This window comes from Bactrocera dorsalis, chromosome 4, assembly GCF_023373825.1.
Source record: "Bactrocera dorsalis isolate Fly_Bdor chromosome 4, ASM2337382v1, whole genome shotgun sequence".
Taxonomy (NCBI): domain Eukaryota; kingdom Metazoa; phylum Arthropoda; class Insecta; order Diptera; family Tephritidae; genus Bactrocera; species Bactrocera dorsalis.
In genome coordinates this window covers 58,569,595-58,594,584 of record NC_064306.1, presented here as the reverse complement: position 1 = coordinate 58,594,584, position 24,990 = coordinate 58,569,595, and the positions used below count along the sequence as shown (strand labels likewise).

Sequence of the window (24,990 nt, the reverse complement as noted above, 5' to 3'; positions counted from 1 at the left end):
GAGTTGGTCATTGCGGATATTTGGAAACTTTTATACAATACCTATGTATATCAGCATATTAACCATATATATACTTATATTAAATAAATTTATGTACGTTCATGTGTGTGGTTAGGTTATTTCTATGAGTTTTTTCTTTAATAATATTTTTTATATATCATTATTATTTTTATTATTATTTATTTGTATCGGTTAGCTTTCATTAGGCCTAATCAAGCCTAATCGCTAGCTCATCACGCGAAAAAAGAATATTTTGTTTGTTCCAAATACAACTGATTGTAAAGACTTTGATATAAAAGATGAATACTAGTTCCTAGCAGCATATATTCTTTTTAAAAATATACATACATAAATATATTGACGATTTCTGTGATAGTGATTAAAACTTTCTCAGTCAAGATTTGACGGTCATCTGGCATCAAATAATCTCCAGAATGTCGTGATTATGAAACCAAGAGAACCATTTCTTCTCGATCAATCAATTATATCAGCGTTTAAAAAGTTTCTTTCTTACGAAATTATTTTTCGTCAGATATACATATGTATGTACCTTGACTCGCAACATAGTCTGGAAAAAACTGCAAAGTATTTTTTTTTAGCTGAAGACTTCAATTCAATGTTGAAATTTACTCCCAACTCTATAAGCAGTTCAATAGACTGAGACTGAGGGGTTAAATGGGTTTTCTTGGGTAAAACGCAGCCTTTCCTTAAAAAATTTTTTCTCATATAAAAAATGGAATATTTTATTAGAATTTTTTATTGCTACAAACATACACTATTAGTAAAGCTAAAACCTTAACTTAGAATATGGACGAAGAGGAAAAAAAAGAATATTGCATTTTTGGCAGAACTTTTAACCTAAAAATGAAAATTTTGCGATATTTTTTTTTGGAATTTTTTCTTTACAACCGGGAATTGAAATGATGAGCTGATAAGGTTACTTTTGAGTGTAGTTGGAAAGTAAAGTTTTAAGAGCACGTGGTCAAACAACTAAATTTGCAAACATGTGTTTCTCGAAACGCCTACGATTTCCTAAAAAAGGATCCAACGATTGCTTTAAAACTACACTGGTATTTTGAATCTACTAAAATTAAAAAAAAAAAATAATATACCTTGTTTTATTATTTCATAAGAAATAGTCGCAAAAAATCATGAAATTTTGGGTTTTATATTTAGTAGCAAACAAAAAATCTAATTTTCAAGATTTGTAAAATATCCTAATTGAAATGCCACTTACATGTACTTGCAGATTAACATGCAATTTGTTTTGTTCATTTTAGGTTAGCCAGTTTGCTTGTTGTTGTATTATCAAATGAAGTAGATCATTCAGAAAGGTCAAAAAACTTTTTAGTCTTTGGATAGGAAATCAACTTATAATAAGGATAATAGTGAGAAAAACATTTGCTTTCTATAATTTCTCTTACTTTGGTCATCCAACCAAAGCGGTAAATTTTGAAAACAATAAAAAATACACAAAAAATTAAGCTCTAATTAAACCACTGAATTGTTAAATTATCTTTTTGGCGTAAAACTAATAAAAGTACATGCTCATTAAAATATCTCTAATTTTACTAGAAGAGTGTCATAACTCAAAACCATAAACTAAAATAGTGAAATTTCTCATAGATGGTTTTCTAATGTATCAAAATATGGTAGCGATGTCTCTAAAATTACTTCTGGTGGCTAAAATACCGTTTTTCGTCTTTTTAATTATATATGTATGTACATTAGATTTCTACATATTTCTACTAGAAAATGCTTTTCAACAAGAAAATAGAAAATTTTCAACTAACTTCATTTTTAATAAAGTTAACTATTTCAATATTTTTGCTGATTGCTTTTGCTATACATTGTGATATAGAGCTTTTATAACTTATAGTTAATCTAATTGCATACTTTTTATTTTAAACTAATATATAATTTACGATACGGAACGGAGCAAGATCTACTTCGTATACACCATTTGTAGTTTCACACAATAACCGAGCATGTCGGCATATTGAAGGTAAATTTCATATAGAAAACCCCAAACCCCAACCACTTGAGCGTAAATTAATAAAATAATAGCGCTGGCAATTAACTTGGCTTCCAAAAAAGCAGAAATATGCAAATTGCATGCTAATTGGCAACCGTAACGTCTTCACAATTTCACTACTTTCGTCTATAAATACCTACAGTACATAACTACTTAAATATATAATTTATAGCACTTATATTTTTAACATATGTATACTTTTTTACTTTCCTCCTCTTTCTTATTTCCTATACAATTTTTTTGCTTTTTTGCTTTCTTTTTCTGCTACTTTTTCTCTATTTTCTTTCACGATATCTTTCACTGGTGTGCCGTCATAGCTTTCGTTTTCATTTCACACATGCGTAACTCAGCTGGAGCTCCTCTCCGCTAGCCACTAACATTATTTATGCTAAATTTAATACACAATACTTAATGTATGCACATAATACACAATTAGCCAATTTGCTACCGTTTTTCGTGTTTTTTTTTGTCAACTTTGCCTTGCTTTCTTCACTTTGTTTTCAATGCCATTCGCTTAAAGTATTGCCGTAGCTATAACTTTAAGCGCCAAAACTGTTCGCTTTTAACGAAAACGGAAGTTACACGTTAAACGCGGAGAGTGAAGCGCGATTAAAAGAAGAGGCATCTGCTGAATTTATAATATAAAATATGTACATATATTTTTGTGAGAGTTGTTTTTGTGTAATTAGATAGGAAATTTCTAGTTAGTGAAAATAAAATTGTGTTCTTACTATGTTAGTCAGTGTAAGAAATTAAAAATATCAATTACCTAGATCAGACTCAAAAATTTACACTGTTAGACTCAATAAAAAGTTAACTTATTATTGAGAAAGTTTTTTCTCTTTTTGTGTAACAATATGTGAAAAAAAATTATTAAAAATAGTGAAAATAGTGCCTCAATGACTAATTAATAAACCATAAATTAAATTGTTGCCATATTGTGAGTATAATAAGTATCTTCTTCCTCTTTGTTGGCGTAGACACCGGTTTTAGCCAACCAGTCGTTTTTCCTTTTCACTGTTTGGCGCCAATTGGAGATTTCACGTGTAGTCAGGTCATTTTTCATCTGCTCCAGAGCTGCAGTGTTTTCATTCATCAATACAAGTTCCAAGATAGACGAAATTGTCTACGGCTTCGAAGTTATGACTGCTAACAGTGATGAAACAGCGAAATTCAAACATATCTTCATAAAGGAAACTTTCTTTCGTGCTATCAAAACCAGCTTTGGAATCGACAAAGAGGTGGTGTGTGTTGATTCTCCTTTCACGGGCCTTTTCCAAGACTTGGCGGATGGTGAATATCTGGTCAGTTGTTGATTTGCCAGGTCTAAAGCCATACTGATAAGGTCCAATCAGTTTGTCTTTCACACAATTTGTTTTTCGCCGCCGTATTTGAATAGCTCGATCGAAAATCCCTCGGCTTTGTTGTGCTTGAGACGAATAATTTTAAACGGTTTGCCCTTAACTAAAAGTCCCATATATGTTATTTACATCTTTTTGTCCCAGACAATCCACTCTTGGGAATCTAAAAAAAAACAAAACGTTCCAAATACGATTAGTCTGAATCAGGCAAGAGAGACATATTTCTTCTTCTTTATTGGCGTAGACACCGCTTACGCGATTATAGCCGAGTCAACAACAGCGCGCCAGTCGTTTCTTCTCTTCGCGACGTGGCGCCAAAAGACATACTACTCGGATGAAAAAGTGAGATGACTTTGTTCTTTCCAATCAACTTCATCCTCTTTACGAAAATCCTCGTCGGATAAACTACTCGAACTTTCGACAGCGCTTTTTTCAGTTTGCGAAACATAAAAAATGTTGTTTGGCGCCCTTCAATACTTCCTTCTATTTGTTGAACAGCCAGAAGTCGCACAAAGCCAAGCAAGCGGATGTATCGAGGTTCCGGAACGACATGCGTCGAGTATTTTGCAAAAAAAGACGCTAGGCACCAATGCAGTATGACATGAGGCATTATCGTGATGTAGGAACCAACTGCTGTTCGCCCATAAATCCGTGCGTTTCATTCAAATATCTTGTTGAAAATGGTATTCTTTGTGGACAGTTTGGCCAGTGGAAAGAATTTTATAGTGTATTATACCTCGATAATCGCCTCACCTTATTTTTTGATCACTGTTGTGTGAATGAAATAAGAAAAAACATTATGTGAGTTATATTTAAATAAATGAATAAATAGCTCCAAAATACCTACCTTTAGGCGTTAAAGTGCATTCCTCAATAAGAAAGCGTTTCATTCAAGAAAATCTGCTTTTTGAGGTGTTTACATTCCCTAGAAAGGAGAGGTGAAGGAGGGACGAATATAAAGTGAAGCTCGGACCTAGAAGTAGATTAAGATCTTAAAACTAAAAATAAGAAACATTAACCTTCTGACATATTCGAGGAACACACCTGACTCGGAGATTTTATATAAATTTCTAATTTAAATTTGTTTATTTTGTATTAAAAATAAAATGTTAAAAACACCATCTTAGATAATATCAAACCAACTTAATGTGAATGCAAGTCATTATGCAACTCTTCATGCACTTTCTACAAACAAAAGAAATATGTTGTTGGTTATAAAATGATACCTAATGACATATTTTTTCTTGCAACATAGCCAGATATGCACCGAGTTACTTAATTTCCTAGATCTCGCGATGCCACAAACTATAAAAGTGACACATGGCTATAATGTTGCACGATCGCATAACAAATTAAATGAAAATGGAAACAAATATTTCGACAAACTGGGGGAAAAAGTGAAAATCTATCTCTTAGTGTTTATATACATATTTGCTCATTAACCGCATAACTGTTAACGACAGTATCGAAGATGTTGCGGCGAAGCTAGCCGCGTTTAATATCTTGTTACCGTTATTTGTGCTGTTACACTATTCTTTGTTGTTGTTGTGCTACGAATGCTGCTGGGCAACTTGGAGACAGCGAAAGCATTGCGTAACACATAGAGCGTGCAAAAACAAATATATGTTAGGCTTTGTTATGTTTATAACGGCATTTATGTATGTATATAACTGTATATACAAATCTATATATATTTTTTCCAGTGCTTTGTAGCCTACGATCTATTTAGTTTGCGCCCGCAAATAGCCACATTTGCTTGATTTGCTTGCAGCGATTTTTTAATTGTTGTTTTCTCTTGTTTGTGTTGTTGTTGTTTTTAGCTTTTCCATTTGTTTTGCTGCATACAAATGCGCTTCTGCATTTAGGCCAGATTTGTTTGCTTTCACCGCACACGCAACAATGCATTCGAAAACAGATACCAGCACCAACAACAACAACAAAAACAATAAAGCATAACAAAACAACAACAATAAGAAAATATAAAAGCAAAAACAACTAGGAAACCGAAAACAAAAAACAAAATATGACAAAACAACAACAATACGCTATGACAATACAACAACAATAAGGTATCACAAAACTACAACAATAGGAAAACTGAAAACAAAACCAACATGTAAACCAAAACCAACAACAACAAAAACATAAACAAAAGGCAACAGCAATCAGGAGTAACAACAACAACAATAAGCAGCAAAAACAATAAACAACAACAACAACTAAAGTCAGCAACAAAACCAACAACAAGTAGCAGCAAAAGCAAATAATGCGCTTAGGAAATGTCACCAGAATACACACGTACTCTTATTACTAATATTATATATGTGTGTGTGTGTGAGCGCGTGCCCGCATTATTGCCACCATTTGGCCAACAGCGCTCATACCAAACATAAATAAATTAATACATACATACATACAAACGTTTACTTATACACAGTTGGCCACGCGCCATGCGCCAACAAATACAACAACAAACATATAAGTGCCTGTGTGTATTTGCGCAAGCGTGCCGCGTCGCTCACAGAAAACTGGCCGCCACAGCGACTGTGATTGAGGAAGTCCAAAACCACACACACATATATACACTCATACATATATGTATATACGTCTACATATATACCCAAACATGAGTAGAAATTTGTTGAAAAAAGCTTATCAATAAAATGTGTAATATACCAAAACAGTGTTGCAAAGCGACACGAAATTGAATTTGGCAAAACACATATACACTCACACATGCATATATACATACATATATACAAGCTATGCGCTAACGAGGCATTGGCGTGACATGTGTAGCAATAAGTGCATTTTACGCGCGCTTTTATACACATACAACACACACGTGTGTGTCTATGTGCTGGCAACATTTGTTGCAATTTAAATTCCAAGCACACATTCACATACATACATACAAAAATGTATAAATATATGCACGCTTGTCTGCATTTACAACTAACTGTTCACTTGCAATGCTCATTTTTGCAACCAGCCGGTTGTGCGTTGCAAATGCGGCAGTTGCACTTAACACCAACACCAATAAACAAACACACAGCTAAGCGTCGCCGTCGGCAGCGCTTTGTAGAGCGCGCAGAGGCAACTCTTAAACAAACAAATAAAAGTAATTTTATCTCTTTGCCCAAGTGTGCGTGCGTGTGTATGTGTTGGAGGTGTTGCAACACGCTCGTAATTTGTTGCTGCTTTGTTGCTTTACTCTCGTTTGTGTTTTTATTTATTTTGCTGGATAATCACTCTTCGGTGCGGGCGCCTAAATGTCAACAATGCCGCTATTGTCCTATTTTGTGGCACACACACGCTGTTGTGGCATGCAATTACACAATAATCTATGTAATGAAGCAAATAGCAAAGCTCTTTACGCAAATGAAATAGTTAGCTTGAATAAATGTGTTTAACGGTGCTTGTGTTGGCACGCTAGAATGTTATTGAGCTGAAATTTCATGGTTAGGTTTTATATGTGGAACCTGGTAGGGCTCTTTGCGGGGTCTAAATGAAAAAAACTGGTATTCTTATAAAGTCCTTTGAAAATATATCTTATATAAAAAATTGTTGAAGCTAAAACGAGGAATATGTATATTATATCTTTTAGATAGAAATCCTGGTTAGAACTGTTCCAAGTAAATATAACTTAATTCTTATTAAGAAGTTGCGAAAACTCAAACAAAACACCTATAGGAAAGAGATCAGTTCGAATTCATCTCACCTTAAAGCTTTCGAACCTAAGACATAAAAATATAATATATAGTGAAATTATAAAAATTTCATGGGAAAAAAATTTACATTAAAATCATTCTATAATAGATGAAATCATCATGGAGTTCAAATATTATTATATACATTGTATAGGGATCACAATTTCTGCTCAATTTCCAACAAACAAAAAAAAAACATACTATCTGAATAATTTGTCAAAATAGTTTTGTATTGCTTTAGATAATAATCTGTGCTAAATTTCGTGATAGCACTTTGATAAACAAAAAAGTTTTCCATACAAGGACTTGATTCCGATCGGTCAGATTGTATGGCAGGTATATGCTATAGCTGTCCGATCTGAACTATTTTTTGGAAAATTATAGTTATGCTCGAGATTGTGAGTTGCGCCAAATTTCATGTAGATATTTTATAAAGAACCTGAGTCCGATCGGTTAGTGTGTAAGACAGGTATATGGAATAGGTGTCCGATCTGACTAATTTTTTGGAAAATTACAGTCATGCTCGGGATTATGATTTGTGCCAAATTTCGTGAAAATATCTTGTCAAAGACCCGAGTTCCATCGGTTAGTTTGCACGACAGGTATGTGGTATAGTTGTTCGATCTACACAATTTTTTGGAAAATTACAGTTATGCTCGGGGTTATTATTTGTGCCAAATTTTGTGAAGATATCTTGTCAAGGACCCGAGTTCGTTCGGTTAGTTTATATGGCAGGTATATGCTACAGTTGTCCGATTTGACTATTTTTTTGGAAAATTACAGTTATGCTCGGGATTATAATTTGCGCCAAATTTCGTTTAAATATCTTGTCAAGGATTTGAGTTCGGTCGGTTAGTTCATATGACAGGTACATGTTAATGGAGTGCGATTTAAGCAGTTATGACAAACAAGCAACCTGCTTGGTGAGAAAAATATATGTGCAAGATTTTGTGTCGATATCTCGACAACTGAGGGACTTGTTCGTCTCTATACAAACGGACATACAGACGAGTATGGTTAAAGCGACTCTGTTTGTCCTAAGTACTTTGATCTTATGAAACTTTAAATAAAGTCAGGATAATTCATTGCCGTCACACGAGAATATTCCGAGGTAGTATTTTGCTTACATATTTCTTCCATGTTAAAAAATAAGGCTTCATTTTTGGGAAGATGTATGAGGTTAAATATTTGAATTGAGCCGTAAACGAAATACATACTTGCTTAATGTTTCACTTACTGTTTTCTTCTATTTCGTGTGTATACGAGTACACGAGAAATCTAAAATACTAATTTTAAACTTTAGTATTTTATGTTAGTTTCGAACTTTTTTTGAGTGGTACAAAGTCTTCAAAGGTCGGTCGAGAGATCGTTGAAGACATGCCTCGTTCTGGATGACTTTCGACTTCTTCTACTGACAGAAATATTAAAAAAAAAAGTAATGGTGATTGAAAATCGTCACGCAAGTAATAGAGAGCTCGCGAGTCCATTCGAATGATTTTGATGGTATTTTGGGTATGAAACGCGTTCTTGCTCGACTAGTTCCGATAAAGCTGATTTTTTTTTTTCAAAGAGATTTCTTTGAGCAGGTATTTTTGGATATATGTTCATTCCGATCCCACAAGCATGGCAAGCATTATAACTGCCGATGAGACATAGGTTTATGGGTTTGATATGCAAACAAATGAACAATCATTGGAATCGAACTCGTTTTCAGTTGATCGAAGAGATAAAGCAAAATTCGCTAAAAAATCTGAAGACCAAAAAGTGCTTATGAAAAGTATTCTGAGCACTAGGACGTTGGCATAAATGTACTACTTTGAATATTTAATAAATATCGATGAATAATTAAGGATACTGCAATTTCCGGGTACTTCTTTGCCACAATTTATCTCAAATATTTCATCATCTGGTATTTAGTTTTTCTAATCGTTTGGTAAAAAGTCGGAAATGCAATATTTTTGATTAAGAATTACGTTTCTCACATCAGCAATAATTCGATTTTTTATTGCTTTGCATTCTTTTTCAAGTTTGTATGTATTAAAAAATGTCTACCAATCCACTTTGCCTTCATGAAAATCAATCGCTATCAATTTACTATCACTTCTGCTAGTCGTCTGCCACAATCTACTAGTTGACGATCACTACACGAAAATCCAAGCTGAAACTATAAAATCGTGCGTTTGTTCTACTCATTTTTGGTTACTGTTGTGTGCTTCTTTTCAGTCACAAAATTCTATTTCGACATTGCTAAAGTCGTTTTGCCACCGCCATTTATTCTGAAAATTGTTTCTGGCGCATTTTGGCTTGAGCTTATATTCTGCTAGTTTTATTTTTGTTATCTACTCGGTTTTTTTATTTTTTGTATGTACTTTTTAAATACCCTTTAACTGCTACGCAATTCTATACCGTTTTATGGTGCAGATTTTATTGCCTTACCTGGCAAGCGCGGTTTAGTGGCACTTTGCTTGAATAAGAACTCACAAATATACAGACAAGCCATTCATTGAGTTCTTATATATAAATTCCAATTGGTTTTCGTCGCAGATGCAGTCGCTTTTTCTGCATTTATTCAAGCTCTAATTCGGGAAAGGCATTCAGTCTACTGATGCGCGGTTATTCTATATATTTTTGGCTGAAAATCATACAGTTGTGATGGTAGAGGCAGCCGCAGATTATGCTCAATTGAGTCGCGCAATTTTTCGTGCAGTTTCAAGTCGCCGGATGGTTTCGGTTGAATAGCGAATTTTTGTTTTCTAGTTTAGTCAAAGATTTTTGTTGGGATTTTGCGTGGTGGAAATAAAAATTCTTCAATATAATGTGTATCCCAAAAGTATTTCGGATCCTATAAAAAATATGATCAGAAGCTTATTTGAAAGCCACAAAAATATTTGTATTAAAATATGTGACAATGTAGTTTTTTTCTGTCCTGATCAATTTTGATCAGATGGTATGTTTTGTCGAAAAATATGTGAGACATAGACACATTTCCTAATATTTTTTATTCCATTATTTCGCTGGGTTATTTTTGGAGATATAAGAAATATACAAGTGGAATGAAAAGGTAAACATATTTGTTTACCTGTATAAAATCTCCCCAGCCGACCATAATTTTCCATCTGTTATTTGCTAATTGTTGATATTGCATATTGAGCTCTCTCCTGATCGATCCAAGTGGGCTTGGTATTAACTCTGCCTAGGATTTGTTTTGAAAAGCTCCTGCCTTTGCCAACTCGTCTGCTTTTTGAATGCCGACAATGTTCCTGTGACCGGGAACCCAGATTAAGTCTAGGTGAGGCTTGTCTTCTAGTGAGCTCAGTGCCTTCCTGCAGTTAAGGACAATGCTGAAATTAGTCATGGGCGACGACAAGGCCATGAGAGCCGCCTGGATATCCGTATATATTGTTGCTTTATGTATCCTCTCCTTGTTATTCAATAGAGCTTCACAGGCCTTCTCTATGTCCAGTACTTCCTCTTGGAAGATGCTAGCTGAGTTCGGTGGACGAATAGAGAGAGAAATGTCAAATTTATAGTCGCGAATAAGCTGGCTGATGAGCTCGCCCGCTCCGCAGTATACACTAACATTGTAGGACCTGAAATCTTCATCGCGGTGGGTTTTCATATCTTAAAGGAGCCGCCCTACAAGTAAGAAGGAGTAGGCACGGAGGTGAATTGGTAACAACTTCAAGGCATGTGTTGTACCAAGTTGCTAATGCGTGGTTATAACCTCAGCAGGTTTAAATATGTAATCAACCTGCCAAGGGAAAAATTCAGGTCGCAGGTAGCATACGTAAAAATGCCATAATTATTTTATTTAAAAATGTTTAACCAATTTTCATAGATGAAATAATATAATTTTATAAAAAGCCAACGATTTTCCTTACATTCTCTGGGAGACCTCTGAAAATTCAATAATAACGTAATAATGAGTGCCATATTTTAAAGCTTTCAGTTGAGGTACATTGGAAGAGGTCTTCTGTCACATGCTTCTAAAACTAGTATTGTTATAGTGACTTTATTGGCAATGTCCATTATTTAGTACGATTTAATCAGAAAAGGTGATGCAAAGTGGAATGTTTTTCAATCCATATATTTCTGTGATTAAATCTGTTTTGAATTACCTACAATAGAAAATTTGTATGCAAGTAGACCGCGAAGGCCACTACGTGATTGGGTGCATCACATAGTTGCCAATTTGCCATTGGCAAATCTGAAAATTTCCACTTAAATCGAAGGCGTTCTGGTAGATTGAAGAGAATGAGTGAAGTTGTTGCTAACACTATTGTATTTGAGTATATTAACAGCAGTTTCTTGATCTTGGTCTCTTTGACTAATTGGTAGATAAAACTATAGAAAAGACGATTAAAATCAATAAAATAATAAATGAAAGGCGTCTATTATTAAAATTCCAATTTCTGATCATTTGGCACTTTTCCGGGTATAAGAAATCCTCTTCCTAAAATTTCGGCTTAATTGAATTTCCGTACCAAACCTCGCATATTGTAACTGTACCTCAATTATAGTTTCCACTCGCATAAGTCAAATATTTGCAGCACACTAATTTTCCCTATCTCTGCCCTTCTGCTTGCCGCTTTCTTTAACTCCGCACGCTTATTGCCGCTCACTGGCCACTCTAGTTTATCGACTGCACTCGTGCCACAATTAACTACAAATTTTCTTCGGCCCACTAAGTCTAAGTCACCTTTCACTATGCGGCCGCACTTCAGTCACTAGGCTATTGCCAATTTTCTGCATTTTTTGCGTTTTCTTTTTTTGTCTTTTTCGTTGCGAAACAATATTGCCATATTGGCTTGGCAATCGTTTGCAATGCGATCTCTCAGGTAGTCGCATTTTATTTGTTTCAAATCAGTGCTCCTTTGTTAATAACGGTGTTTTTGCCGACCCACTGCTTGCTATTGCATTTCAAGTTGATGCGTGGAACACAGACACACACACACACGAATATTTATGTTTGTTTGTTTATTGTTATTGCAATTTTTTGAAATTTTTTGCGATCACCGACAAGCGAATGGCAAATAAAGACTGCCAAGCGTCGTTTGTTATTACACTTTTTATTGTTGTTGCTGTTGTTGTCTATTTTGGTTCGCTGCAACACCACTCCTCATTTATTGCATAAGTTTGGCGCTCACGCGAAGACTTTGAGGCAATTGTGAATGTGCTGTTGCACTCTCAAGTTCTGCCAGCTTTTTGCCACTTCAGTTGTTGCCTTTTTTCCGCCGCCATCTACTCCAGTTGAGTTTAACTTCTTTTCTGTGAACTGCAATCTATTAAAGCGAATATGTGTCTTTCACATTTTCGTCTTTGCTGGCATTCGCATAAACTCTTTTTGTTTTTGTTTGAGTGCATTTATTGGCACAAAATTGTTTTTGTGTTTGTCAGGTCTGGCATTTGATCTACTGAGCGTTTGTTATTTGAAAAATTCGTGTTCATTAGAGCGTTTCGGAGTGAATGCTTAGAGCGGTATTGCTTCAGCCATAGTTTTTTGTACCTTCGAGGTTTGAAATTCTCTGTGAATTTATGCGCTTTGAGACAAACTATTTTTTTTAATACATTTTTTATATAATTCTCCTTTCCAATTCCTTTCAAAATACTTAAATTTGTAAAATATCTCATTTTATGTACATAAGTACATAACTTAAGCTTAGGTTCTAAAGATTTTTTTGAATATATCCCAGTAAAATTTAAATTTAACGGTAAAACGCATAAATAATCCCACTTTATATTAAACATATATGTATTCATTAAATATTTTAGGTATTTAGGTACTTCAACTAACCTAAGTTTTTGTTTTATATTTTCAGGTGAGCATTCATGTACTATATTATCCTGGTAAACTACTGGAGCAGATTAGTAATAAAAATAAGGTATTTACAAAACTATATAGAATATTGTGAACTTTTTCAAAAATTCGAAAGTTTATTTAAGAAAAAATTTGCAAAAGTATTATTTAAAGCATTGCCTACTGCAAGCTATAGTGCTTTCCCATTGCCAGAAAACTTGTGGGTTCTATGTATGCCAAAAGGGTAGCGTAAGTCTGTTGGCCAATAGTGATTCGAGCCAATTTTTCACACCCTCAACTGATGTGAACCGTATTCCAATAAGGGCGTGCTGCATCGACCGCAGAAGACAATAGTCAGAAGGGAAAGGGCGTGGACTATAAAGCAGGTCCCAGCCGCTGTTCCCCAAATAGTTTTAAGCCATTCTCACTTTACGAAGTCTCGCGTTGCTTTGATGGAAAATTATTGTCTTGTGCCTAGTTACAAACTCCAGACGTTTTCGGTAGGCGCGGTAGGTAGCGGGTGTTTTTCGGTAACCCCTTTAATGGTTTTACCCGATTTATGAAGCTGACGCTTTTCTGATCCAAAAGGACACTAATACTACCAACTACGTACGTACTACCTTATGATCATTGAATAGGTTCTGCTGGTTTCAAAAGTTTAGAAATGGCTGCTTGCGCGTTTTCCAACGATTCTGCGAAAACTTTTTTTCTTTTGGCAACAATTTTCATAGAGTAATATTTCCAGTTTCTCACCTTGAAACCCTTTCCAGCGACCATTTCTTTTTTGATGCCAAATATTCACAGGATCTTACTTCAAATAATTAACAATAATTAACGCTAATTAAAAAAGTTACAATTTCACCATTTTCGGCAGTGCTTTTATCCATCAATTATTTTTTCATGCCCAGAGGTCGCTAAATCCCTCACTAAGCGGCGTAGGTGCCTTCCATCGCCATGTTTATGTAACGAAGATACTTATAAATGCTATGGAAGCATAAAAATAGGAATAAATACAATCGATGGAGATATTTGGTAAATCCCTTACTTTCCTTATACCCAAAACATATTCTTGGAATACATTGTAGTGATGGAGTAAGGAAAATTGTAACTGAAAAGCAAGCATGTTATAACCTTTCGATCTCAGTATACAATATATAAAAATACACTGAGTGGAATATTTTAAGATTCCGACGAAGTTTGTAGCACCTAGAATGAATCTGCGGAGACCCCATAAAATATTTATATAAATAATTAGCATGACAAGCAGTGTCTATCTGAGCATGTCTGTTGATCTCTCTGTATATACGCGAACTAGCCTCTCAGTGCTTGTATGGAAAACTTTTTCATCTGTCGAATTATTTTCACGAAACTTGGCACACTTTATTGTCAAACCAATAACGCAATGTTCAGAAGAAATTGTGCAGATCGGATCAGCATTTAGCTGCCATATTAAATGAGCCACCGGTGTTAAGTTCTTTAATGGAAAGTTTTTGTATTTCACGAGATATTTTAAGAAATTTGGCATTTATTATTTTTGGGACAAAGCTCCAATATCTGAAGAGACTTTTCAGATCGAATCACTATGTATCATAAAGCCGTCATACAAACTGAACGAACAAAATCAAGTTCTTTTATGGAAACTTCGTTTTGTGTAAACGGAAGTCCAGATTTGAGAGAGCCACTGAGGTCTAAACTTTTTTACTTTCCTCTATTGTGAAGTAGAAACATCATCCATACCACATTTGTAAGCATTTAGCTGCAGTTGAAGACTAAAACTGATATAGTCCGAGGGAAAGAAACAATTTCTTAGTACTTTGTTCTACTTCAAGTCATTTTGTTATTCAAACCATCTGCGATTATTAGCTTACTTTATGCGGAACTTAAGCTTTCTAATTTATTTTCACTATATTGAAATAAAGTTAAAATTCCACTATCTGACAATAATTCAATTTGTTATTTCAACCCTGGACGGGGATCGTTTTTTTGCTGCTGTTTCCAAAACGCGACGGTTGTATGTTGAATAGACAAATAAACCATGCCCAGGGTTAATAGCTACAAAGGCTTATAAACTGTTCCCCAACTTCAAATCATCTGATATCATTATTTATTTATTTATTTTTTATTTTTATTATCCGTTGAATTTACAACTTCGTACTACCTATGACTAACAAGACTAAATTGTAATACTCCACACTGTATTTTCTAAATTTCCTTACCTTAAAAAATAAAAAAAAACGATTTCATGCTAATAATGAATAAGCCATTGTTGTAATAATAAACATATTCATTTTTTTTTGACTTGATATAGTATTTAATTACCACCAACATATCACTTCAAATTAAAACAAGTATATAAACAACTAATTCAAACGCCAACATGGGAAATATATGAAAAAAAAGTCATATGCTAATTTCACGAATCTCAGCCGTTTAGTCAGCGACACTAACTAAATATTTGTGTGTCAAGAAAGAAAAAACAAAGCCGGTGGAACAAAAATCAGAGCAAAAACAACAACATACACAACAATAAACATATACTTGAATAAACAATCAAATGTGTATGACACTCGACCGTATCACTGTGTGTGTTTATATATTCAAAGCAAGGTGTACGTATATGTGTGTGTGTGAGTGTGACAGCGATAACATATGTAACGGGAAAGGCGGAGGTAACGGGTGATTTTTTTGAGGTTAGGATTTTCATGCATTAGTATTTGACAGATCACGTGGGATTTCAGACATGGTGTCAAAGAGAAAGATGCTCAGTATGCTTTGACATTTCATCATGAATAGACTTACTAACGAGCAACGCTTGCAAATCATTGAATTTTATTACCAAAATCAGTGTTCGGTTCGAAATGTGTTTATCGACAAATTTTGTTCAGCGATGAGGCTCATTTCTGGTTGAATGGCTACGTAAATAAGCAAAATTGCCGCATTTGGGGTGAAGAGCAACCAGAAGCCGTTCAAGAACTGCCCATGCATCCCGAAAAATGCACTGTTTGGTGTGGTTTGTACGCTGGTGGAATCATTGGACCGTATTTTTTCAAAGATGCTGTTGGACGCAACGTTACGGTGAATGGCGATCGCTATCGTTCGATGCTAACAAACTTTTTGTTGCCAAAAATGGAAGAACTGAACTTGGTTGACATGTGGTTTCAACAAGATGGCGCTACATGCCACACAGCTCGCGATTCTATGGCCATTTTGAGGGAAAACTTCGGACAACAATTCATCTCAAGAAATGGACCCGTAAGTTGGCCACCAAGATCATGCGATTTAACGCCTTTAGACTATTTTTTGTGGGGCTACGTCAAGTCTAAAGTCTACAGAAATAAGCCAGCAACTATTCCAGCTTTGGAAGACAACATTTCCGAAGAAATTCGGGCTATACCGGCCGAAATGCTCGAAAAAGTTGCCCAAAATTGGACTTTCCGAATGGACCACCTAAGACGCAGCCGCGGTCAACATTTAAATGAAATTATCTTCAAAAAGTAAATGTCATGAACCAATCTAACGTTTCAAATAAAGAACCGATGAGATTTTGCAAATTTTATGCGTTTTTTTTTTTTAAAAAAAAGTTATCAAGCTCTTAAAAAATCACCCTTTATAAATAAATTAAACACAATTACATTAGCATTTAAATGCAAGCAGACACAAAAGGACAACAGCAGCGAGGACATGTGAGAACACGAAGTCAACAGGCGAAGAGGAGAAGAGGACAGGCGAAGGCGTGCGCCAAGTTGGTGTGAGTTGTGTTGGGTGTGAGTTCGGTTGGGTGTTGAAGTGTAATACAGCGGCGACTTTCGGTGGTGCGATGGGAAGCGACCGCTGGCACCGGCAGTCAACAATTGTTGCTGCAGCGACTGGCTGGCAGAACTTGAGAACAAGCGTGGGATGTGAGAGTGTGTGGCTTTATAAATAAACAGTTAAGAAAATAATGTTGTGGCGGCTATAATGGGAAGTGAAATTGGAAACACATTAAGAAAGGAGTGTGAAAAAAGCTGTAGGCGAAGTTGACAACGAGATCGAGAGTAAGTGGAAGAAAAGAACCGCCTTAAGAAAACAAAGTGAAAGTATGGTGAAGAATTCAAGTATATGGAGTGTCAAAGTTTGCTGTACATAAAAACACATATATTTTTAGATAACGGTACACAAAAGATTTCAAGTGATTGTTAGCACGAGCTTGTCGTGTGCGCCGAAGCAGCGACTCACTGTAGGTGTGGGAGACCTTTCAGGTGCAAACACGTGTTCGCTGAACCTGAACAAGCCGGAAGCCATACGCAACAATAATGTAAACGAGAAAAATTGTAATTGTATAATAAATTAACATAATATTTAATATGTTATCCCAGTGCAGACAAACACAATTTTCTTTGTGCGCTTTTATTGCCTATAAGATAACTCAGAAAATATGTGAAAGGGAAATCTCATGAATTTGTTTGCATATCAACGCATCTTTAGGCAACTGAGTCGCAGGTAATATATATTTTGTAGAAAAAGGAAAACAGACAAGCCTCCAATATACATTTGCATATATATATTCAGATATTTATATATATTTATGTGCGCTTAAGCCCCCAAAACAACGTTTTACCTAAAAAATAAACAAAAATAAATGTTTTTACGTATTTTCGTGCCTGCCCACCGCAGCTAATCAAATTTATGCGTCACGCCAGGACCTTTTCACCTGACGAATCTAAAGATTACGGCAGACAAAGATATAAAAGGTATACAAAAAGCTATCAAAACACTAACAAACCTTCTGCTTACAAAACCAAAATCCACAGGGAATACATATTCTCAAATAAAAAACGATTATGAAAAAATCTCAAGGCTCACCTGTGGCGACCGGCTGCCAAAAGGTTAAACAAATTTCCATTTTTTCCCTGTTGACACTTTTGTGACATAATACACAGCATAATGTTGGTAGATAATAGCTAGCAGCGCTGGTAATAATCGCAGTCGGCGCAATAACACGCACACAATGAACACAAAAACAACAACAGCCGCTGTTTGGGTATATCAACACCTTTTCAACACACGACGGTCAATAAACGACGCGTCGACATGTGTACATAAATATTTATGTAAATTTATTGCGGATGCGACAAGTAATCGCACGCCTTGTAAAGAAGGACGGAAGGAACGGGTTGTAAATTGTAAATATTTCCTAAACTAATATGTTTGTGGTTGGCAGGGAAATTTACTGTGGACGTTTGAAGGAAAAATATCACTAAGCAAAGAAGATTTAATATTTTTTATAAAAAATAGTAAAGCTGTATATATTTTAACTAAAATAATTTAATCACATATTTATAAAAGGAGATAAATTTTCAAAGATAAATTTAAAAAATTTGTTAAAAAATATTATAAAAATTAAAAAAAAAATTGTTTAAAAGGTTTTAATAGTTTTTGGGAGCTGTTGAAATATTATTAAAGTCTTTCCCCTAAACATATTTCCCGTTTTTTGTGATTTTTAACAGTTTCTGAATGAATTTTCTTGCTATTTCACTGTGGATACCAGTGCGTATAAGCAATATAAAACAAAATAATTTCTTAAAATTTGCTGAGCGTTTTAAAAATTGAGCAATTTGTATACAAAGTTTAATATATCAGCTTATATTACTACTACAAGCATAAAATCATGTATAAAGATCCAAAAATTTTCGCTCAATGTGAGATCCGGAAGTAAAGCACAAACAGCTACCTTGCCAAAACACTACAATAACTCTTTACTTGAATTATTTTCGACTTTGGTTATATTTTAGAGTCCCTAAGCTTCCCTAACTTTTTAATATGACCAACAATCCATATTAGACAAAGTAAATTTTCCTTAACCAATTGATAACCGATAGCTAACCGAACGTTAACCGATATAAGTACAAAAATTAACATAAATGACGTATAACATAAAGTAATAGAAGTTCTTAAAAAATTATCCAAGTACTTTCACTGAATGTTAGATCTGGAAGTAAACAACAAACGAACACTCAAAGAAGTCGAATCATTACAACAACTCTTCACTTCAACTCTTTCCGATTTTATTGGTTCTTGGTAATCGCTAGTGAGCTTCCTTAACTTTATAACTAGTAAACAACAGTGCGTATGAGCAACTTGATACAAAATAAATAATATATAACTAATTGTTAACCGATAGCTAACCGATTGTTAACAGATTTAAGTACGAAAAATTAACACTTGGCTACGTGTGAAGTACTTTACTCCCATAAACATAAAATAATAAAAAATAATTAACAAACTTTATCCAAAAGCTCCCACAAACTTTTACTGTATGTGAGATCCAAAAGTAGTAAAAGTTAAATTACTCCAACAACTCTTAATCTGAATTCTTTCCATTTTTGGAGGTTCTTGTTAGTTCCTACTGAACTCCCTTAATTTTGTTACAATGAGCGACAGTGCGTATGAGCAACATGTGACAAGGTACATTTTTCCTAACCAAGTGCTAACCGATTGATAACCGCTTTGAGTATTTAACATTTATATAAAAAGTTGAAAAGAAATTTAGATGACCTTTAATATTAAGAAATTATATTGACCATCATATGCAAGCAAAATATCAAACAAATAAGACGGCTATGTTTACAAAATTTTAGAAAAAATAATACGAGTATCTGTGTAAGAGCAAATCTACAATAACATTGAATGATAACAGCTTCTTTTGCAGCAATTATTTCAGTCAGCAATGCTTTTTTTCTCCGAACCTAATTACATTTGCTTAGATACCTCTCTGTGACCAACAGTGCGTATACGTAACACCACTTTAATGTTGATTTCGAAGTATTTAATATCAATTTGCGAAATTCAAGTGACAAATTCAAGCACGTACGAATGAAATATACGTCTATATGCAGAACACACACTTTCAATTAGAAATTTTTTTCCACACGCTCAACTTCTCTGCATCCTAACTTTGCTTAGTGCAAGATTCCCTCATTCAACTCTTATTATTATTATTATTATGATTATTTTCTTGCAAATTCTGCTGCACTGACAACTTCATTAAAACTTATGCCTTGCGTCAGACTTGTGTACCACACGCTTCATACACATATGTGCTGCGCCGTCATAAATCCTTATTTTCTCGACGCACTTGCCATATTAGTTGGTATGTGGAGAGAGTAAGAAAGGCAGAATAGAGATTTAATACGAGTCGTGCCTGTGGCAACTAGTTTGCACGTACACAACGCCTGCACCAACGAAGTGGCATATAAATCAATTAATTTCTTGGCTGTGCAAAAAGTTTAATTGAAATTTTCATGCATGAATAATTTTCGGCGGCACGTAAATGGCAGGCACAAACATATATTTATATATGATTATATGTATATAATGATAGTCAAAAAAACTGTTATGCCTTTTATAGAGTTAAAGCTAGAGTCATCGATGTGGCTTAACAGTGAGAAAGTTCGATTTTGTCGCACTAGTCGGTGGTTAATAGTTCAGTAATTGTTTATTAAGTCTTTCCCTTTGTCTCTAATTCACTTTTTCATATAATTTTTTCTGCCAATTCTGCTCATTTCTTCTCTGTGGCTTATATTTCCAAAACTTCTTACACCACAGCCCGTTCTTATTTATGTTTCCTGCCACTTCCGCTATCTCAACTCTTTCGGAACATTTTTTCTCTGCTTGGACTTCCGTATCGGTTTTCATATAATTGCCTAAAATATGTTTCGCGTCATTGGTTAACGGCACACTCTCATATATACACACGCAGTCACACAAATACTCTCAGGGACACACAGTCACGTTCATTCCTACACATTGCCAACCGAAACCATGCAAAAACCAAATACCATACATAATTGAAATTGGTATTCCAGCAGCACTTTTGGTCAATTTATCAAAACTTTATTCGAGCGTGCATTGTGGCAAATCTTACAAGAACAACAAAAAGCATAAAACGCTTACAAACAGCTTTTGTGTGTTTTAGCCAATGAAATAATGGCGTGTAGAACTCACATAAGCCGCCACATATAAACTTGCGTGACTTCTTTGTCATACTGTGGTCTAAGCATAGCCTCCTCATTTATCTCCATATGAAGTCCAATATATTATTGTTGTAGTATTAGATAAATTTGGTTATTTATATCTGAATTAGATTGCGCTTTTCAATTTGAATGCTCGATTGCTTTCGTTTTATAATTATTATTTTGCTGTGGTATTTGAATTGAATGATTGAGTTCATGCTCGCGGGAAGATCATTGACTGCTTGATTATGTAAAAAGTGTATTGAAAATTCGATACACAGAAGTATATTACTCCCATAACCATAGACATTTATAAAAGAGGAAGAAGTGAATAACAACAACAACTCTTTCAAATATGAATATTCTCTCCAATTTTAGCATATTTTATTAGCCGTTTCACTATGAGATACAGTGCGTATGAGCAACATGAGACAATGTAAATTTTTCTTAACCCCTGCCTAACCTAATGATAACCGATGGCTAACAGATTTAAGTCTTTATATATAAGCAAATAATTTAAAAATAAACATAAATGACTTTTGGTATTATAAAATTAGTACATCAACCATCATATCCAAGCGATAAAGCTCAGAAATTTAACGAAATTAAGAAAAATACCGAAGAAGTTACTTCTCTTTCCACATGCTAATTTGAAAAATAGAGCGGCTTGAGCAGCTTTGAACAGTAAACGGACTCTTAACATTCATGTATGTATGTTATTCTATGAGTCTCAGTGGTTTTAACCAACATGACTCAAAGAAAATTTATCTTAACCACTGGCTAACCTATTGATAACCGATAGCTAACGGACTTAAGCATTTATACAATAATAAGTATTTGTACATAAATAAAAATTTTAAAAATAAATTTAAATAATTTTAGTATTATGAAATTAATATATTGACCGTAATATCCAAACGACATAGCAGAGAACTTGAACGAAATTAAAAAGTAAGGAAGGCTAAGTTCGGGTGTCCCCGAACATTTTATACTCTCGCATGATAAAGTGATAATCGAGATTTCATTATCCGTCATTTACATATTTTTTTATTTTGCTGTAAAATTAATTAGAATTAAATTCTGATAAAATTACCGGTGAGAAATTAGGTTAGGTTAGGTTAGGCACTGAGTTCTTCAGAGAATGACATACAGAGAAGGCATCAGATGGAATACAAAATAGCGTTATATTGGAAGAAGGCGTGGTTGTGAATTGATTTCACCCATATTTCGTACATGGCATCAGGGTGTTAAGGAAATATTATATACCGAATTTCAATAAAATCGGTCGAGTAGTTCCTGAGTTATGGTTTTTGGTCCATAAGTGGGCGACGCCACGCCCTTTTTCAATTTTTAAAAAAAGCCTGGGTGCAGCTTCCTTTTGCCATTTCTTCCGTAAAATTTAGTGTTCCTGGCGTTTTTTATTAGTCGGTTAACGCACTTTTAGTGATTTTCAACGTAACCTTTGTATGGGAGTTTGGCGTTGTTATTATCCGATTTCTTCCTTTTTTGAACTGTATATAGAAATGCCTGAAGGAAACGACTCTATAGAGTTTGCTTGACATAGCTATAGTAGTTTCCGAGATATGTACAAAAAACTTAGAAGAGGGGCGGGGGGGGATTGGTAGTGCCACGCCCACTTTTCCAAAAAAATGACGTCCAAATATGCCCCTCCCGAATGCGATCCTTTGTGCCAAATTTTACTTTAATATCTTTATTTATGGCTTAGTTATGACACTTTATAGGTTTTCGGTCTTCGCCATTTTGTGGGCGTGGCAGTGGGCCGAATTTGCCCATCTTCGAACTTAACCTTTTATGGAGCCAAGAAATACGTGTACCAAGTTTTATTAGGATATCTCAATTTTTACTCAATTTACAGCTTGCACGGACGGACGGATGGACGGGCGGACAAACTGGTAGTCATCCGGATTTCAACTCTACTCGTCACTCTGATCACTTTGGTATACATAACCCTATATCTGACTCTTTTAGTTTTAGGACTTACAAACAACCGTTATGTGAACAAAACTATAATACTCTCTTTAGCAACTTTGTTGCGAGAGTATAAAAATAAATTTGGAAGAAGTTACTTCTCATTTGATATGCTAATTTGAAATATAAAGGGTGATTTTTTAAGAGCTTGATAACTTTTTTTTAAAAAAAAACGCATAAAATTTGCAAAATCTCATCGGTTCTTTATTTGAAACGTTAGATTGGTTCATGACATTTACTTTTTGAAGATAATTTCATTTAAATGTTGACCGCGGCTGCGTCTTAGGTGGTCCATTCGGAAAGTCCAATTTTGGGCAACTTTTTCGAGCATTTCGGCCGGAATAGCCCGAATTTCTTCGGAAATGTTGTCTTCCAAAGCTGGAATAGTTGCTGGCTTATTTCTGTAGACTTTAGACTTGACGTAGCCCTACAAAAAATAGTCTAAAGGCGTTAAATCGCATGATCTTGGTGGCCAACTTACGGGTCCATTTCTTGAGATGAATTGTTGTCCGAAGTTTTCCCTCAAAATGGCCATAGAATCGCGAGCTGTGTGGCATGTAGCGCCATCTTGTTGAAACCACATGTCAACCAAGTTCAGTTCTTCCATTTTTGGCAACAAAAAGTTTGTTAGCATCGAACGATAGCGATCGCCATTCACCGTAACGTTGCGTCCAACAGCATCTTTGAAAAAATACGGTCCAATGATTCCACCAGCGTACAAACCACACCAAACAGTGCATTTTTCGGGATGCATGGGCAGTTCTTGAACGGCTTCTGGTTGCTCTTCACCCCAAATGCGGCAATTTTGCTTATTTACGTAGCCATTCAACCAGAAATCGCGGAACAAAATTTGTCGATAAAAAAATTTCGAACCGAACACTGATTTTGGTAATAAAATTCAATGATTTGCAAGCGTTGCTCGTTAGTAAGTCTATTCATGATGAAATGTCAAAGCATACTGAGCATCTTTCTCTTTGACACCATGTCTGAAATCCCACGTGATCTGTCAAATACTAATGCATGAAAATCCTAACCTCAAAAAAATCACCCGTTATATACAGCCGTTGGAAATTTTTTAGAATATTTTTTATAAATATTTGATTTAAAAAAAATTCTTTTTTTTAATGGAATGTCGAACATTTTTGTTTGTTTTCATTAAATTCTGATTAGAAGTTCATATGAGCCAGTTACGTATGCTAAGATAAAAATATGAGTACTTACAACAATTTTAAGATTAAATAACTGTTATATATCTGTATATATGATGAAATTAAGAGTGGAGACACATTCACATGAGTGTATGAATAGTGTTTTTACTTTATCTGCCGTCCATAGGCGACAACTTATATGCAATTCTTTCTTATTTTCGTTCTCAATTTTTATATCTCTCTCATTTTTATTAAGCAATAACTGCTTAACTAGTTTCTCATATTTCGAGTATATATGACATATATGTGTGATTGTCATATTTATCTGCGCAGTCTACGTTAACACCACACTTAATCCCAGCACGTTTTTGTATTCCTTAATTCCCTTTCTTCGGCCTTCCTTTATCTGTATGTCCTCTAGTGCACAAGGCTGCCAAATTGAACGCTCCTTAGCATCCATTTGTGTGCTCTGGAAAATCCCTACGGTATGCAGCTTAGGATGCCATATTTGCCGAAAGCTTTAATCGTATTTGTAAATTCCAAAGCGTTTCGCTTACATTTTAATTCCAAAGTTTTTCGCTTGCTTAAAATTTATATTTTATGTTTGATTCATGAATTGTGTTACCATAGACAAAAAAAAATTAATACATACTTTAAAACTTAATAAATTAAAATTTTAATCATGTAATTTTTTTGGAGAAAGTTGTACATACTAGAGATATCAAAATACTATAAATTTTTACATATAAAAATGAAATTAAAAATTTAAATTATTTATTTTTTTTTCGTTTATGTAAACGTTTTTATTATGTATAAAAATACGTATAAAATATATAACGTATATTTTTCTCTTCTATTTCCAGGTATTTGTCGAATCAAAAAAAAAAATATAAGTATTTACATTACAAATATACTGATGAGCGCTTCTGAAATTTAGTAACGAAAGGTTAGTGATAAAT

General features: G+C 34.5%; 1 protein-coding gene across 8 annotated transcripts in view; it reads left to right on the top strand.

Annotated features, from left to right (window-relative positions):
• Positions 1-24,990, top strand: part of LOC105225696 (furin-like protease 2) — a 725,052-nt gene that overhangs the window by 526,286 nt on the left and 173,776 nt on the right. Inside the window, exon 1 of one of the 8 annotated variants that reach the window (XM_049455567.1) lies at positions 12,940-12,988. The exons of the other annotated variants lie outside the window; for them this stretch is intronic. The gene's annotated coding sequence lies outside the window, so the exon portion shown is untranslated. Of the gene's footprint in view, positions 1-12,939; positions 12,989-24,990 lie in introns of those variants that run through there. 8 annotated transcript variants of the gene reach the window in all.